Raw genomic sequence first — 20,222 nt, 5'->3', positions numbered from 1 at the left:
ATCCATCCATTAAACCATCCATCCATCCATCCATCCATCTGTCTGTCCATTCGTCTGTCTATCAAACATCCATCCATCCATCCATCCATCTATCAACCGATTCATCCATCTATGTGTCCATCAAACATCCATCCATCCATCCATCCATCCATCTATCAAATATTCATCCATCCATTACACCATCCATCTGTCCATCCATCCATTCATCCATCCATCCATCATCCATCTGTCTATCCATCCATCTATCTATCATCCATCCATTAAACCATTAATCCACCCATGTCCATCTTTCCATCCAATTATCCAACTATCCATCCATCCATCAACCGATTCATCCATCTATGTGCCCATCTGCCCATCCATCCATCAGTCTGTCCATCTTTCTGTCTGTCTATCAATCCATCCAACCATCCGTCTACATCCATTTACGATTCATCCATCTTTTTGTCCATCCATCCATCCATTCTTACATTGGACATTTAATCTTATTTCAATTATTCTAAAAACTTTCTAGAGTTGAGCCTCAGCAGCAAGTTTAAACATTTTTAATCAAAAAGGTTTAAATTTTCACATCAGACCTTCGGCCTAAACAACTCGCTCACAAAGACAGAAACTGTGCATCATCATCATCATCATCAATAACAACAACAACAACAACAACAACAACGCGTTACGAACACTGTATCAGCATCTGCGGTCGCCCTCTGGAGGTCGTTTTTATTTTTCCCTCATCACTGACGCAGATTATATAACGATGACTGCAGCTCCGGCTGCGTGTTTGTCTGTCCTGCTGTCCCAAAGACTCAAATATAGATTCATCCACTGCGATTCCTCGCCCCCGTCCCCGCCCACACCTTTTTTTTTTTCTTTTGGAAAGCAACCTTGAGTCCTTGAAAGGTGCTATATAAATCCAATGTATTATTATTGTTATTAAATTACAAAATAAATAATTTTAAAAAATGAAATTTAAAAAATCCATGTTTATTTTTGTTTGTTCCATAAAGTGAGCAGCTGTCACCGACCCTTAAAAAAGTGAAAATGTATATTTGTGAAATGTTTTTAAAGATCTTCAGTAGGAACCAATGGGCTCGCAGCTGACAGTCAGAAACCCACAAACATGTTGTTTGTTTGAGTATTTCTTATGACGTTTGTTTTTTAGCTTGATGATTGTTTGACCCTTTTAAACTCGCAGCTCAGACGCCTTTTATCCAAAACATGTGGCTGTATATCACACGTCCTCACAGGAGTATTATATAATAGATGAGGTGACTATAAATTGTATATTGAGTCAGGGCCAGAGCTACCATTAAGAAACTATAAAAGTAATCATATTAAAATATATTTAATATGACTGCTCATAGGCCAATAAATAAATGAAAGCAATCAGTTTTTTCTTTTTATGGCCAACAGGAGGAGACTTTATACCTTCATACCGAGAAAGACAGAAAATCTATACGAACATTTAAGTGAGTGAATGGATGCTTTGAAACCTGAGCAACCTGACTTTAAAAACATCGCAGAAATGACCCTAAAAACTGCAAGAAATTTGTAAAGTAAAAGTAAATTACACGACAATCAGCGCAAATAGCACAAAAAAGGAAAGAAAAAAGGAAAAAAAGGAAAAAGGTCCTTAATTTGAACAACAACTAATTATTATTTGCAATTGTAAATCAATTTGCAGGGCACTTCTTGTCCCTGATCCAGGTTTCGAAGGGTTAAACTTATAATCTTTTATTTTGTTTTGGGCCAACATTTTCCAAAGACTGGGCGAGACTTTGAAAGACTTGGTGGACTCATAATCTCAGTTTTTCTAAAATCCTGGAGACATTCCTGTGGTGAGTACACAGATGCATGAAGGACGGTCAGTTATACTCATTCATACAGGGACACCTCCAAGCATTTAATCAAAGACGTGATTTAATTCATTTAACACATTAATAAGTCACATGACAGCTGTAGGGAGTGAATGTGGACATAAAAGCCTATTATGTAGCTTATGGTCCGACTTTCACGCAAAATTACGCGCATTTCTGACCGTTAAAAACTGATCAGGCACGTTGGATAAAGTTCATTTAAACATGCACACTTTCAGTTCAGTAAGTCTCAGCAGCCTCTTTCACTCAGCTTTCAAGGGTGTGGACTCATACACCAGCACAACACACACACACACACACACACACACACACACTGAAATGCAAGACTGGAACTGCTACACTAGCTTCAATTGTGCGTTTCTATCCTGAAATTCGTGATTTGCGTGCGTAAAGGCTGTTGCTGCTGCTGTCAAAAATACCCACCCACAAATTAGGGAAACCACAACAGACAGTCAACTAAAGTAAATATTACTTCGTGATTTGTCGAAATTAGCTTTTAAAAACCTCAGCAGTGGTACAAAATTTCCTTTATTTAGACTTTACGCGCATTTTACGCAAAGCTTTCCAGCACGGTTTTTAGGGTTTTTTCATGGCACAAGCTTCCGAACGACTGATTTCTGGTACTTTGCACAGTTTATATCCACTTTTGCAATAACCACAGACACTCACATACAACCAGGTGATGATCTTACCCATCACATCAGTATGTGGATCGTCGCATGTCGTCCCCTGCGGCACCTCCAGCTCCGGGCGTCCCGGTTTGCGGGCAGAGGTGATGGGTAGGAGGGTCGGGTTTCAGCTGGAGGAGGTGTAACCAAACCTCTAAGTGTGAGCTTACAGCAGCGTTTTAAGTCCACACACACATCTGACCTGTGAATGAGGAGCAAAGGTTTGTCCCGGTGCGTCAAAGAGAGAAATGTGTCTTCACATCTCTTCTGAAAATTCACAACCTGCGCTTCGCTCCACAGCTGGAGACGTCAGAAACGCGGCGAAAAAAGCAAACTTTTATTGAGTGAGGAAATATTTCCTTCGTTTCTTCTTTTAATTTGCGATTAGTTTGCTTTTGTTTGCTTCAGAGCAGATTGTAGTTTTTCAAAAAGCTGCCTAATTCAATAAAATCCCCAAATTTTGAAATATTTCCCCTCCGGGTCCTAAGGTTTCCTTTTTTGGCTTTAGTCCCAACAGAAAGCAAACAGCTGATCCAAAGGCGCGCAGGAGGAGAGAGAAAAGCTCCGGTCCGCTTCTAATTAATTGGGGGATGTATGTTCTGCTCACCGGATCCGGTCTCATCCTGTCTGTGTTGCAGCGCATTAATTTCCAATGCTGACCTGACTGGATGTGACCGTGCGTCATCGCAGCGCGCGCTGCATAAATACCTGAAGGATGCATCGCTGGTCCCTGCAAATCCTCTTTATTTGACCCTTTATTGCAGTGATACTCAATTTCCGACGCCAATAGGGTTCCTGGTGGTTTCAGAGTTATTTTGTAATTCAGAATAAAAATAAAGCGAGTCACACTGGGAATTGTTTTTGTACTTTTAATATACATAAGGTGCCAGAGTGCTTAAAACAGCATCAAAATAGAGCTTGTTTATCGAAAAAGTGCCTGGAGAGGATCCAACACCCCTGACAGAGGTCCTAGCTAAGCCCCTAATGTCCTAAAATCCGAAAAATGTCCTAAAATCCGAGAAACAAGTGAAAACAGCTGACGCACAAGGGTACCTAAAATGTAAAAGGTCCTAAAATCCATCCGGGAAATGTCCTAAAATCCACGAAATGTCCCATTATCTTAGAAATGTCCTAAAATCGCGGAAACATCCTATAATATGAAAAATATCCCAAATCCTTAAAACTTAAAACTGAAATTCTTGAAAATTCCTAAAATCTGAGAAATATCCTAAAATCTTTGAAAACTGCTGAAATCATAAAAAAACCCAAATTCTACAAACATCTGTAAAAAATCCATAAAAATGTATCAAAATAGAGCTTGTTATTTAAAAAAGTGCCTGTAGAGGATCCCTTACCTGACAGAGTTCCTAGCTAAGACCCTAATGTCCTAAAATCCTAAAAATGTCCTAAAATCAAAGAAACAAGCGTAAACAGCTGACACACAAGGATACCTCACAGGTCAGAAGGAGACGCTGAAGGTCACTGACAGAGCGGCACCATGTGACGAGTTGGGATGAGGACGTGTTGACGTTTGTCCAGCGGCGTATCATACTGCCGGCAGTTACTTTTGGCGTCAGTTTGTGACGCCGAAATCACTGACCGAGCAGCAGGATTTGATGAGATGGAAACTGGAAACTCAGACGTGGAGCTGATTTCTGAACCCCTGAAGGTCCTCTGGTATTATTAGTTAAATGCACATAAAGCTTTGATTTAAAAACAAACGTGTAACATTACAACTTCACTGAAACCAAATTAAATCAGTTATTTGCCAAAGAAAGTGAAAGCGAGTCTCTGGTTTTTCAACAACCTGTAAACAATATAACTAACTAACTAAAATAATAATAAATCAAATAAATCTTGGCGCTGTACATTTCTGCAAACCATAGACGTGTTACACTTTTAGATTTTACATTTTTGACAATGCTTTGGTTAATTTATTCATTTACATTTATTAATTATACATGAAAAAATATGTTACAGAAAATTAGAGCTCACATGTTCTTTTTTTTTTTAGTTTTTTTAGTTTTCTTTTGTTTTTGGACCATTTCTTGTTTAGTTGCTCATTGCTGTCTTCCAATGTTTTTGAAAGAAATCAGGCCAGTTTGCTCAGGTTTGAAAGGGTTAATGTGTGGTTACGTTTAGGCACAAAAACACTCGGTTATGGTAAAGAAAACAGTTCTGGTTTCATCGTATGAAGCACTTTGTGTTTGTATGAAAACTTCTATACAAATAAAGTCTGCTTGATTGCTGCTTCACTGTCGTGTTGGTCCGCCTACTCCGTCGCTCCACTTCGAGCAGCACCGAGAAAAGACGAGTTTGAGGCCGAGAAAGAAAAGATTTTATCCAGTGAATAATTTAGAGGTGAAAGCAGGCTGAGATTCCACTGTATTGTACAGACAAGAGCGTGTAATATTAATGAGCGGAGACGTTAGAGGTTACTTCTCTTCTCTCCTGCTGTGCTTCATCTCTTCAGCGTCGGGCCCTCCCACAGGAAGCCGCACAAAACAGATTTTCGGGTCAAACCTGCAGAACTTCACTGACACGATGGGACAGTGTGACTTTTAAAGGGCTTTTTCAGTTAAAGACAGAAAATAAGAGTCAGTGTCACTGTGCAGTGAGTCTTAGAAGTCAGTCTGTGTTTTTAAACAGAACAACAGAAACATTGTTTTTTTTAAAAAGTTGCAGCTTTTTTTAACCTCTCAGGGAGAGAAAGACTTAACACACGATGAAGAGTTAAAAAACAAATCAAAATCAATGCAGAAAAAACAGATTTAACCCCTGACATATCCCAATCTGTGATCATTTTAAAACATTTTTTTTCATGTAGTAGTATTGAAAATCTTAAAAAGATAAAAAAAAAAAATCTGAAAATATAGTGGCATCATTACAAAAAACAGGAATTTAAAGGGTCAACATTCTGTAAATTAATGAGTATTTGATAGTAATTATTAGTACTGATGTAAGTTAAACATAATCACATTAATGTATATATTAATGTATAATATTTGATGTGTTTTTTTGTGCAAAAAAAGAAGCTTGAAGTGCTTTTTGTGCACAGAGCAGTGGAGTGTGTGTGATATTAAAGCGTGTTTACACATGTTGGGTTTCATCAGCAAAACAACGGTCTGATCAATCCTGATAGAAACAACTCAGTTTGCAGGGGTTGTCACTCTGAAAAAAAAAAAAAAAAAAAAAAATATATATATATATAATATATAAAATATATATATATATAATATATATATACATATATACACAAACACACACACACAATATATATATATATAATATATATATATATATATGTGTGTGTGTGTGTGTGTGTGTGGTTCAGCACATCACAGGACACACTCAGAAGCGGTTATTTCTCTGTTTGGCTGTTAAAACTGTCGTCAAAGCTGTGCGCTCTTCCTGGTTCACACACACATCCTTCAAATGGTAACTGATAATCAGCAGCTCTTTGTTCTCCTCTTCACTCCTCCTCCTCCTCCTCCTCCTCCTCCTCCTCTCACTGCCCGTCCACTGACATCGCTCAATAAGACAAACAGGGTCTCGGTGTAAGTCATCCACCCGGCATTGATTCCCACATCAGGCCGATGGATTAGATTACAGCAGGGACCGTGTACACCTGGCAAGGTCAGGTAACAGGTCAGCACTGATGAGGCAGAGTCCGATCCAGACGGAGAGTTCACTGTCACACGGAGCTTTTTACAGCGACGAGCGACTCATTTCAGTCACATTAAACCGTGCTTCTGTGAGGAAACTGAAGGAAAGGCGTCAGTGAAAAATGTGGTTTAAGTTTTTTTTCTAACAGTAAAAATAAAAGTCAGTATCAACATTTACAATATGACCTTTTACACACGTCATCAAAAAAGCTGGAGCAGTGATGCTTAAATCTGGTGGTGCAAAGTGGTCACCCGAACAGTTTTTAAAAAATTACAGTTTAAAAAAGTGATGCACACTGGGATGTTTTGTGCTTTTGTGTGAATTAAACAGCAACAAGATAGAGCTTGTTTATGTGGAGGATCCGCCACACACACTGATAGAGGTCTGAGCTAAGACCCTAATGTCCTAAAATCCTAAAAATGTCCTAAAATCATATGGACCCAAAATAACAAAAACATGATTAAAACATTTCAAGAAAATTATCTGAAAATAAGGAAGAAAAGTAACGTAAATAACAAAAACAAACACCAAAACAACCTACAAAACGTGCAGAAACTTTTTCTGTAACATAATAATAAAATATGTAATTGTGATGATTATACACAGTTTTCTGGACACATTTCTGGCAATTTGTGGGACATTTCTTGTCAAGTTGGTCTTTGTCTTTTTGTCCACGTTTTTGAAAGAAATAAAACCAGGTTCAAAGGGGTTCAAACTTGAGTTTAAATTCTGCGGTTTGGATTAAATCTGGATTCACATCACTTTGCAGGTTGCTGAGTGTAAATGCACAGTCAGTTTCTCTCCTCTTTGCTCTCGTCTCGTTGCAGCTCGGATCCTCTCAGCAGGCGAGGATCCGTGTCCTCCAGCATTTGTTCCGCTCCGGTTCATAATCCTGACTGGCACCGAGGAGCCGCAGAATCCTTAATGTGACACGACGTCATGATACCCACCACATGCCATCGGTCCTCCTTTTGTATCTCTCACATCCTGACAAGCCCTCCGTCGAGCACGCCGCCTCGCTCTGACTGATCTGAGCTCTTGTTCTCTTAGTCAGAACATCACCGAGAACACGGCCGCCAGCGAGCGAGCCGGCGGGCCGCCAGCGTGTTTCCAGCTCCCTCCGGCTTCCTGTTTACATCTGCAGCGTCTCCACAACAAGCTGTGGGACCAGAACTGAAACGTTTCTCCATCTGACTTATCAAACAACATTTTCATCGTATCAATTCCACTTTTAAAACGATTATTAAACTGTGCTTTTGCATTTTTTTGTGCCCTGATAGCCGTGGCAGAGGCTTTTTTTTTGGAGTTGTCAGTCTGTCCGATTCCCAAATCCCACCTTGTGCGAGTGTTAACACGTTTTTGTGGGAAATGGGAGTTTTTTTATTATTAATACTTTTTGTTAGTGTTTTTTTGCTGTAATGTTATGTTGCCTGCAAGGAAGACTAGCTTGTTATCTTTGCGTCAGCTAATGGGGATCCTTATAACAAACAAATAAAATTAAATAAATACATGAATAATGATAATAACAATAATAATAATAACAATAAATAATAGAATATGACGTACCTATAGGGCAGGCAGGAGGGGCAATGGATGGGTCCGACAAACTCCGGACTTTCATGCGGGAGTCTGAGGTTTGCTTCCTGCATATTTCTACATCTCATCATGTGCCTTTGTTGCCAAATCCTAAGCATTTTGTTGCTGTTGTTGACATCCCGGCGTTTTGTTGCGGCGTTATGAAGCATCAGCAGCAGACGCAGGACGATATCTGGAGCGTAATATGTAGACACAAATGTCCACTGACAAAACAGCAATAGGTGACAACTTTGGATGCGAATGTGTTGCATAACTGTATCCAGATACACAAAATCCATCCAGCCACGGATGAAAATCACCCCAAAAAATGCCAAGAGCCACAGCAATGGTTCACGTGCAGTTCACTGAGATGGACAGTAAAGCACATTAAACATAACAGAAACACACGGCGCTCTCAGCCTCCTCTGAGCGCTGAATCACAGCGACAGACAGCACGAAGCACAACACAGACACTCATTAAAACTCTTTTCAGCTGACTCCTCCAGCTTCTGGCTCTCGGCCTCAGCGGAGTCAGTCCTGACAAACCGGCCCGCGGCTCTGAATCACGGCAACACGTTCTGTCCCAGCAAGTCCTGGGAACAACCGCATGCTGGACTCTGGTGAAACTGTTACAGGAGAGATGAATTTTAGCATCTTCATTATTTCATTATTCATTATTGTTCTGTTTCTTGCACTGTTACACTGTTACTTGTGTTACTTGTTTTGTTTTGCACTGCTAGACTCGTACTTTTATATTTTATATTTGTATCTTCTATTTTATCTGTTTTCTTTTTTTCTATATTTATGTTGCACCAACCCACCAGAACAAATTCCTCGTATTGTGTTAACTATACCTGGCAATAAATCTTTTTCTGATTCTGATTCTGATTCCAGGGAAGTATTTTTGGAGCAAGCATGTTTTGTTTAGTTTTTACATTTATAATTCATGCATTAGACAGTGCAGATCATTGCAACGTAGTCATGGCGGCAGATAAATGGCGTGACAGTGGACTTAAAGATCTTGTCGGGGTTTCTCTGCCATCAATAAAACGCTGTTCACAACGTTTGGCCGTCGTAAACCGCTCGCCGTCTGCCATGTGCCCTGTCAGCTGTAAAGAGAACCGTTGTCTAAAGTGCCAGACGCCATCGAAGGTGAGCAGTTGCAGGTGCAGTAGCTGCTGGTGAGGATGACGAGGACGAAGATGAGCTTCTCTGAGACCGTTTTTGCAGTTTGTGCACATTTTCTCCAGCTGCTGTATCAGCTGTTCTTAGAGGGCCGTTTGCATGGCAAAGGTTGTTGCATGAAATGTTAAACTTTTGTTGCAAGTTTGGCCTTTCGTTCACACGACGACAGCATTTTGGGGGCCTGAAAACACAAACTGTTGGAACTGGGTTCATGTGCATGAAACGTGGAGGACAGCATCAGGTGAAATGCTGCTCGTAATGACGTTAATAGAAGCGCGAGGGCGAGCAGGAGGTCTACACAAATTTTGACGATCTGACACAGATCAGGTGCGTGCCAGGTAGATGCTAAAGCTGGTTTTTGAAGAATAAAAACGAGATGTATGTTCTCATTGTTCCAGTTGGTGTTTGATCTCCCGTCGTTTCTGTCAGTCACCTCCGTGTGCCGCCTGCAAACAGAGAAATGCCACAAAATGTCATTTTAATGTCGTCACATGTTAATAAAGAGCATCGTTCTTAATGAGAACAAAACAGATGCTGTTAAAAGTGCCCTTTGATTTCGACAAACTGGTGCAGGCTGCAGCTCTTGACGTGTGAATGTTCTCTGAGTGTTTGCTGAGCGTCTCCTGCAGCTGTGTGAACGTCAGAGCAGACGTCCTCTTTCGGTCTCGGCTTACAGGTGTCTACTGTTTCACCTCTTATTTAGTCTGGGGATTCCAGTGTGAGACGAGCCTCCGACCGGCCTGAGGAGAGGCGGCGAGGGAGCCTCTGGCACCCAGCAGCTTTATTATCATTTCATCAGCCTGCAGGTTGTCTGTGAAAGGTCAGACTCCTGGACGGCGACCTGCTGCGGTGTGAAGGCCCTCGGCGCTGTGGTGAACTACACGGCTTAGCTGGATCTCCTTAAAACGCGGCAGGGTGAGAGAAATGTGATGGTAGCTCGATCCTCCGAATTAGCCCTCCCCGGCTTTCCCACCAAACCCCAATGTTTATAAAATATATAGAGTTATCCTCATGTTACGGCCCGTGATGTCAGGCCGCCGCTCCGCGCCCACGTCCTGCGTCATCAGCCGGGCCGGGCAGCAGAGGTCGGAGTCTGGATCCATTCAAACGGCCACCCGATGCTGAACGCTACACAAACAGAACGTCAGCTTCAGACAAAACACAGGAAAGAAGCTTCTGCTCCGTTTGATTTGCTCTCAGCGGTTTAAGGTGTGAAATGTGATTTCAAGAGGACACATAAATGCCCGAAGGCTGTTAGCTTTGCACGTGTTTAGTAAAAGGTTAGAGCAATTCCAGGATTTTGGGGGGTGAAGTTCTTGTCAAATTTTATTCTTATTCGTTCATTTAATGTAATTTCTGTCAAGTTGCTATCACTCAAAGTATAATATGAAGCCTTAATAAAAAGTAAACAGGTGAGTTATATAAAATCCATCCCCTGTGCAGTTTTCATGAATGTTGAAACTACTTTACTTTAAGCCACATAGATTTTCCCTGAAAGCAGAATGATAATGCAGCGCGTGCGTAAGTCCTGCTTTACGAGACTACTGGAGTATAAACGTACCCCCCAAAGATTGCTTCTGTTAGTAAAAACATTTTACAAAAGATATATTAAAAAATACAGTGTGACAGTTGTACCTTCCTGCAGGATGCACCAGTTTGTGCACAAACAAAATGCTAATGTAGGACAGCAGATAAGTGCTCCTGCATGTATTTTTCAAAGACTAAATTACAAAAAAACAAAAGGGAGAAACATTTCAACAATGACACAGCTTCTCAAAAAAAAAAGGTAAAAGTACAACAAAGTACAGATGAAATTAGTACAGATGAAATTAGTTTGCCAGCTACAGACAGGTGTGTTCAAAACCCAAAGTTTGGGTCTTTATTATTAAACAAAATACAGCAGTTTTTAAATGTAACTCAACATAGAAATTTTTGCTGGAACTCGTCTCTAGTTTTTGTCATTTATCAAATGAAAATATGAAAGCTTTTGGTTCGTATCTTTTCAAAGATGAAAATTTGCTTGTTTTTCTCCATTTCGCATTAAATACTAAAGAATTAAAATAACACATTTATTGGGCGTATCATAGAAAGATGCACCGTAATTTTCTGTTTCTAAGCCGGTACAACATATCACAGCTGGTTACCTCCTCCCCCTTCCTGCAGTGCCGACAGCATTATTAATAATGAAACACAAAGATTTTTATTTGATGGTTTGGTCCTCTCTCTGACGCTCTGACCCCACTTTTAGAAAAGAAAAAGGCTTTTTCAAAGAATATTCCAGCTCGTCTCCAGTGAAGCGCGTTGGAGAGCATCTCTGTTTGAAGAGGCTTTTATTGGAGATGGAGCCTGAGAGCACCGGACCGTCCTCGTCTCCCTGCGCCATCTCAGCCTTTTCTGTTCCCACAACCCTGCAGAAGACGGTTCAAACATCCACGACTACGTCCTCTACTCAGTCAAAATCAGGTGCATTGCCTTGGCGTATTTTTGTGAACAAGTTAGTAAAAACATGGTTGATGTGGTGCAATGTGCAAACTGAGGATAAACTGCACGCTTTTGTTACTCTGGTGCTTTTATTTGTTTAGTTATTAGGATAAAAAACAACAAACTTCCTAATCAGGGTCTTCAGAAGACAATTAAATCTGCAGAAGTAACGAGGTCAGCTGAGGACGCTCATGTCATTACGCTCAGCACAGAGACACTGAATCCAAAGACAAGCAACCATAAAAAACATCCTCATGTCATGAAAACAATACATCATATTTAAACGATTTAAATATGATGTATTTAAAAGGCAAATCAGATAACTGTTTGTCATAATGCAGAACATTTTTTTCTAACTACCCACCTTAAAGAGGAAGCATGCAAGATTTAGGCAACACGTTCTCATCCCAAGTTGTCACACGTATTGTCACTTTGCAAGTCTACATATTACGTTTTAGGGATCCTTCTGCGTCTGCTGTTGATGCTCCAGGATGTCGTTACCGTGACGTCAACAAATGCACATGGTGGGATGACGCAGCGTGGTCTTTATGTTCACACAACAACGTGGACTGTCGTGATGGTTGGGATTAGGCAACAAAGTCACACATGGTTAGGTTTCGGCAAAAGAGGCACATGGTATGGTGCAAAAAAAGCAAAAATCTCACGTCCTGACGGGAAGTGGCATCATGCTAGTATGCCCAAAGCACTGACAGAGCATTTCATATCTGACGTTTTCGTAATGGGAACTGGCTGGAAGAACTGATGACTGTAAATATGCTTTTGAAACGTTATTCTCAGGTTAAAAACGTCTTTAATTGTGTATAAAAATTACATCGTTGTTGAAGTCAGGGTTAAAATATTCCAAGTTTGACTTGATGCACCGTGTGGAATCTGAACACAAACACCTCATTATTACTGACACTATCTGTGCCCTTTAGCAAGGCATTCATCCCCATTCTGCTGCTGCAGTGAAGCTCCACAGAGACCAGCAGGACCGGACCAGCTTTACTGGGTAAGCTCCCAGCACTGATGCCACAAACAGCCTGAGGATGCTGGAAAAGTCCTCCATGAATAAATGAAGTTTACGAACTTTGTCACAGCCAAGGTCAGGCTGTTAAGATATGCATATGAGGCCCAGGTGAAAAAGATAAAATATATATTTATAAAGTGTGAGATGGCTTTACCAAAAAACTGAAGGTCAAAGAAGCAACTGCCACTTTCGGAGCACATATGCTCTTTATCAGCAGCGCTCTGTTTCACACACCGTTGCACACATTAACACCGTAAACACACACAGTTAGCACTCATTATTTTTGCTTTTCACAAAAGCAGGAAATGTATTCTGTTAACGCCTGTTTACTGAAAACTTCAACCTCCGTTCATCTGGACGTCCAGCGTGTAGGATTTAGAGGGATATATATTGGCAGAATTTTAAGTCAAACCATGTTGTTTTTTAACTATGTGCCTTCGTTGCCTAAATCTGAGGATGAAAAAAACCCCAAAACTGTACATCTCCTTTGAAAACCAAAACTTGCTTTGAAAACACTCAGTGTTGTCATAATGTTTTATATATATATCGTTTATTTAATCAGGTAAAAGACTCACTGAGATTTAAAGAATGATCCAGCATTAGCATATACAGCCCATTCTCATTCCAGTGTCGCCAAATATTGCCACTTTGTCAGTACTTTTTCGTGTAAGATAACGACACCAAAAGCCACCTTTTGTGTCCACGCGATTTGCCGCTGAAGGACTGAGAATGTGGCTGGACAGATCTGTTTGTGGTGTTATTATACCAACGCGTTTATATTCCAACCCGTCACATGGTGCCGCTGTGTCAGTGACCATCAGCGTCTACTTATGACTTTTTAGGTATCCTTCTGCGTCAGCTGTTCTTGCTCCAGGATGCCGTTACCATGATGTCAGCAAATGCACATGGCGGGGTGATGCAGCACATCCTTATGTTTACAAAACATCACATGGCAGCTAAGCAAGACCGCCGTGATGGTTAGGACTAGGCAACAAGGTCACCGATGGTTTGGTTTAGGCAAAAGAGGCACATGGTGAGGTGCAGAAAAAAACACATCCACACAGGACATAATTAAAGGAGTGTGAGGCTGCGTACAAGGTGGGAGAGGTGGTGGATGGGTCCAACAAACCCTGGACTGTCATGCTGAAGTCTGGTGTTTGCTTCCCTATGAATCATCCGTCACATCTTTCCTTTGCCTCATGATGTTTTCTGTTGACGTTAAGAAAAAAGTGGTTAGGAAAGAGATTTTTTTTTGTCCTTTTAGATCGCAGCCCACGACTTATTGTGGCGTACGTTACTAAGCCTGATACTCTGCTACTAACAGAAAACTGGAATGATCCACCAGATAATATCTGCCTCTAACTCGCCGTGTCTGGACCTACTTTAATCTCAGTGTTGTGAATTGTCTCCATTTGCAGCTACCTCTCCCTGTCAGGCCTTCCTGTGTCTTCCGTGACCCGTCCAGCTCATGAAAGTAATGAATGCCGACCTGCTGTCCCCTCGGGGCTCGATCTGCCCACTCTTTCTCTGCATGCCCTCTGATTCATCTGCTCCCCTCACGCTGATGTTTATGTCACTGGTTATGCTAATATCCTGAACAATATGCTAATAAAGGGCCAATGAATATTCATCAACTTATTGGAATACATTCAGGATGACAGTCGGGGAGCTGAGACTCGGTGTCATTGGAGAAAAGGTTCGACTAAACTTTGCATTTGCTTTGTCTAAACTTGTCAGGGTCACTCAGCGGAGGCAGATAACGAAGGTTGCCGGTTTGATTTCTCCTCCTTAATCCTGCTCTTAGGGATAAATTCCAGTCAGTTCTCATTCTGAATTTCTCAAATTCGTCAGCTCTGTTGTTGCTTTTGGTGAACGAAAGTGATGCCAAAAAACACCTTCTGTGTCAACCTGGAACGCAGCTGGACGGCTTCAGCCGAGACAGAACTGGTTGTTATTATACGCCGACGACTTGACCCCGGATAAGAAGACGAAAATGGATGGATATAATACTTCCAATGTGCTTAATGTTAATGGGACAAAGGAGTGCTCATGTTAGATTACAATGAACAAAAAACGAAAGTTAAAGTCAGAAAGCTGCATCTTTCCATCGCTTTGACAGGACTGACGGCACTTTAACGGATCATTGGTTGCTAAGTGAACCATTTGTGACCCTCTGGTCACCGTTAGCATGTGCGCAGCCACACACACACACACACACACACACACACACACACACAGAGGCGAATGCCATCATGCTGCCGTGAGATGCCAGGTAAGATGAGGCTCTAAAATGCAAATGTGCTCCAAGATAAAGCCCATGCATTTTTCATGGCGAACACGGCAGCTTCGCTCCTCAGATATGACAATGAGCGCTTATCGTCCGATATGCTCAGCTGGGCGTGCGACCGTGGGCACAAATGCAATCCGCACCTTCGCTCGCTGGAACAGATTCAGCTCTGCACTGCAGGAAACATACCTGCAACAGAGAAGATGAAACATTTTATTACATCACTCAGAAACAAAGATGTAGACATGATGGGTCTCTTTTTTTTTTTTTGGTTCATTGCTGGATTTCCAATCTATGCATGTTTCAGAGAAATGGTTAAATTTATCAAATTCAGTCAGTTTCTAAACATACTGACTAACTTGGTTTGATTAAGGCGCCGTTTACACACCAACGATCCTTGAATAAAACGTTGAACTTTTGTTGCAGTTTGGCCTTTTGTTTACACGACAACAGTGTGTGAAAAAAATACACCAAACATGAATTATTTTCATTATTTTACATGCAAAGTAGTTTTTTTTATTCAATTTATTTATTTTTTATTATCACAGTCAGGGATATGTTAATGATTGGCAGCAACGCTGAAAATCGATGGATGGAAAAAAAGTAAAAATGACAAATTCTAAAGCAAAAGCTCAGAACTCAGATTTTGTTTTATTTTTACCTGCAGGTTTTTATGTGTCTCTTTGTCTTTTATATGTTTTGATGTGAAGCACTTGGTGCGTTTGAATTCTTTCTTGTAAAGCACGTTGGGCTGCAAATCTTGTATAAAAGGTGCTATACATATAAAGTTTATTGTCATTAAAATTATAATTATTATTAATGACACCCAGAAATGATACAATGCATATTTTTATGCAGTTTGAATGGGTTTCAATGGAGCATTTTTTGTATTTTAGACTTACTGTAGGAGCTGAGCTGAAAACATTAAACAAAACACATAAACTTGCCAAGATTTATGCCATATGCATATGCACAAATTTATCAAAAATTAAAGAATCAAAAGCACGTAAAATACACCAAACAGTCCGTAAGGGTTAAGGGAAATTTTGTGATTTTGACACAAATAGGTGTGTAGTTAGTGTCAAAATAAAGTTTTATGCATAATGACAATGCTGAAAATGTTCAATGTTAATTTTATAATCAATGTTTATCCAGTAAAATTATATTTCTGACGACATGAACACTGCATGAATGTATATTTTGTGCTTTATACTCTGGTGGCTTTGCTGCTGCTGTGCTCTCTGCCTGCAGGGCTGCACACCTGTTAGAGGGTTAATCAGCAGCATTGGACACACCTGGGCCCCGTGAGCACCGTGCATATAAACCAGAGGAGCCGCCGGTCTTTGTGCTCACATCTTCCTTCACCACACGTCTGTGTTCTGTCTCTTTGGTTTACTTTTTGGTTTTTACACATCACCAATGCAATGTTTTCACTCATCCAAACAGTCCAAGTCCCAAACAGTAAACTCACAACGTCACCTCTTCAGCTTTAAATGGGGAGTCTGCATAAACTGCCAATATGCCAAAAACCTTAAATCTTTTAACCCTCCCACCGATGGCACAACCATTAACATCAGTGACTTTATCACCTGTGAGACAAAAACTGTTGTCGACATGATACAGAGCCCATGTGATAAAATATATATAGGTGAGACATCCCGCTCCCTCAAAGAGCGCTTCGCTGAACACAGGAGCTCCATTAAGAGGAGAGATGTAACTGTTGGGAGACGTTTCAGTGAAAAACAGCTTCACGTTTCAGCTTTATGTCTTTTTTACAGGCTTAGAGGTGATTAAACCCGACCAAAGGCGCGCGAGCAAAAAGAGAGGAGCTTTTTAAAAGTTTATTGAAACCTGGACAGACATCACTTTTCTGGTGCAGCGCTCTGACATCTTCACGTGTATTTTAACTTTTAAACTACAAGCAAATTGGTTTAAAAAAAGGCTATGAGCGTCTTGGCAAGAAATGGTCCACAAATTGCAGGAAATTAACTGATTTGGAAAATTATATGGAAAAAAACGCAAGGGAAAATATTCCAAAATTAAATCTATGATTGTCATATTTTATATTTAAAATGTTGTTAAAATGATTAAAAATGTTTTCCTGGATGATTATTATTAAAGATTTTATCGTGTCATTTTTCATGTCATGTCTGTTTCCCCTAATATTCATTCATTCATATTTTATTTGTTTATTTATTGCTGATTCTTTGGGTAATTTGTCATGGTTTCAAAGGGTTAATGAGTTTTTATAGTGGTTCATAAATATCACTCATCCTTGTGTAGAGTGGTTCTCTACATTTTATTAAAAAAAAAAAAAAAAAATATATATATATATATATATATATATATATATATATATATATATATTTTTTTTTTTTTTTTTTTTTTGAAGTGTATTTTGATACCAGTGACAGTGTTTGAAGTGGGTTTTTTTTTTTTGTTTTTTCAGTGTCAGTTTCGGGCTGAGCCCCTCCTGTGCAGGCTTAGGGTGCACTCGCCTACTTTATATTTTTGCTTTTGGTAGTTACTACAGCTGCGCTTATGTTCTGTTGCGTGTAGCATGCACACCATCAGGACATAATTCTAATAACACTGCACCCTGAACTTTGACCCCCTTGCTGTTACCATGGAGACAAAACACGTATAACTGAGGATGCTGTCGCCTCTCAGTCTGTGGACGGCCCCCAACAAACTCCAGTTAAGTTATATATATATAAAAAAGTTTATAATAATAATTATAACAATAATGAAATGGAGTTAAAACAAATAAGTCTATAATTTTAGATACATTAACTGTGACAACAATTACAAACAAAACAAAAACTAGTTCTCAAAAAATACATTGGAAATAATTAAAAAAAGAAAATGAAATAATAATAAAAATAATAATAATTCCAGTAAAACAAATGACTGTCATATGGATGTGATAAACTGTGACAACACTGACAAGCTTAACAATACAAAACATAAATAAAAATAAAAATTAGATTAACCTGAAGTCTAAAAAAATATTAATAAATCAAATGTATCTAAAAACATAAAAAAATTTGTATCTCTTCAATAAAATAATAAGCTCAAGCAAAGACTGATATATTATTATTTGGGAATTTTATTAATACAGTACACAAACACTATTTCAAACCATTCTAATTTTAATTTTAAAATTTTAAACATTAAAAAATGTATGCAAATATACTGTACAAACCATGTGGTTCATTCCCGTCTGCTTTCTGTCTGAATCCGTTTGTGTGAGTGACAGATGATAATTTGACTTTAGAGAACGCGGCTGCAGGCAGGAAGCTCCTCATTTCTGTCAGTATCTCATTAAAACGGGCACGGCCTGGTAGTTCAGCTGCCTTTAACGAGCCGTGCGCCTGATCGCTGTCACCCTGAGCGCAGGCGACCATCTATCCGAGCACCCCGAACGGAACCGCTCGCTCAGCCGAAATGAAGCCTGACGGGACTTTGAAGGGCACGAGCAAAGTGCAGGCTCGCCGTGAACTCACGCCATGCACCCCCTCTGACCTTCAGCGGGATGCGGTCCGCAAACCTGCCGCTCTGCACGACGCACTGACCTGTGACCTTTTGACCTTTTCCAGTTTGTTATTGCATCTCAGATGTTTGCGGCATTAGAGCACGTTTCACGCACATTTAAGCCTTTTACATTTCGACAGTGAGAGTTCAGGTGGACAGGGACTGATCTGAGTACAGTGTGTGTCGCAGTGATGATTTTCAGATTCTTTAGTTAACTCTTTCACAACCCGAAATATTCTAATGGTGGATTTCAACTCTGAATGAACTCATAAAACATTCGCATTTTTTTTTTCATTAAGATACTTTCCAACGGAAGAATCTTAACCGAGAATGACAATTAACCTTTTTACAACAACATTATTTTTCATAAATGGTTAATTCGTATTGATGAATAAAGTGATGCCTGAGAACAGAGTGCATATTAATAAACTCTGATTCTGAAGAATCTGGAAAAAAACAACTACTAGTGTCTGAGAGGCTGAGGCTGCTCTGCTGGGTTTTAAGAAAATTGTTTAGCTTAAGAAGGACGAGACTTTTCACAACACATAAAAAAAGGTTTAATATAACCAAATAAGTCAAGCAGTCAAATGCTGTTTTTTTTTCTACGCTACATTTGTCTAAGTATAAAGTTGCATGTGATGGAAATAGAGGTAAAGTAGAAAAACCTTGCATGTGTACCTCAGTGCAGAATTCGAGTAAATGATTTCCACCACTGATGTGTTATATTATTATCCTGCAGAGATGATTCACGTGCTTATAAATGAATCATTTTATGCCATAAAGCAGCTGAGAGCAGACAGAGGGTGGCAGAGAGAGCCGCCGCGTTATATAGAAAACATGTGAGCTGTGTGTGTGTGTGTGTGTGTGTGTGTGTGTACAGTGTGTGAGAAACAAATAGACAGTGAGATATAGATAGATGGATAGAGAGAAAGATGGAGTCTATGTTTTATTAATTTCTGGTTAAGTGCCGGGAGAGTTGCAGTAAAACCATTTCACCGGAACAGCAGAGCGCTCCGTAACTCTCAGTCTGCCGCCTGCAGCACTGCAGACCCATGAATGGCTTAATTTTTGTTAAATTAACCCCTTAACACCTGGATTAACATCAGTTTTCTTGAGCAGCATCCAGACATCTTTCACAAGCATTTAAAGCGTTGACACCTGAGAAAATTGGAAATATGGGGAAAAATAACGGACAAAATGTCAAGAAATGTCCTGGAAATTGCAAAAAAAAAGTTAAAAAAAATTACCTGAAAGTTAGCTATAAGAAGGATTATTAGACATTGTAAAAAAATAAATAAATAAAAATAATTGAAAAAATAAAAATAAAACTAGGGGTAAATGTTAAAAAATATTAAATCTCATTATATTTAAATTCATGTTGCAGAAAAAAAAACCTCACAGTCTCAAGGTTATTTTCTTGTTTGATTTCTTGTAAATAATTCCTAATATCTTGCTTATTTTTTTGGGCCCTTGTTAAGATTTGTATTTTCTTGATTTTAAAAGAAATTAAACCAATTTGCTCATATTTCAGTCACCCAAGATTAAAATTTAAAGTAATCTTCCATATTAAAACCAACAACTAGGAATTCCTTGGTAAACATTTTTACAAAATAATATCAGATTTTTAAAATGATTCTAAAAATAGTATAATGATAATTAAAAACATAGTTCATTTTTCCATACCTAACCCGTTTTCTCAATAAAATGTCATTTAATTTGAGGGATATCTGTTTTCTCGTGTTTCCTCAAAAATCATACCGGTTTGCTCCGGGTTCAGAGGTTTAAAGACATGTGAAAGGAGTCTAAAGGTAGCACAAGAAAACAGAGTAAATGAGTATTTTCTGTGTCCAGTGTTCTGCTGCCCTCTGCTGCCTGGAAATGTGAACACGATAACATTTTTTAGACCAAAAAGAAATGTTGAA

Source organism: Plectropomus leopardus, chromosome 6, assembly GCF_008729295.1.
Source record: "Plectropomus leopardus isolate mb chromosome 6, YSFRI_Pleo_2.0, whole genome shotgun sequence".
Lineage (NCBI taxonomy): Eukaryota > Metazoa > Chordata > Actinopteri > Perciformes > Serranidae > Plectropomus > Plectropomus leopardus.
This window is presented reverse-complemented; position numbering follows the sequence as displayed.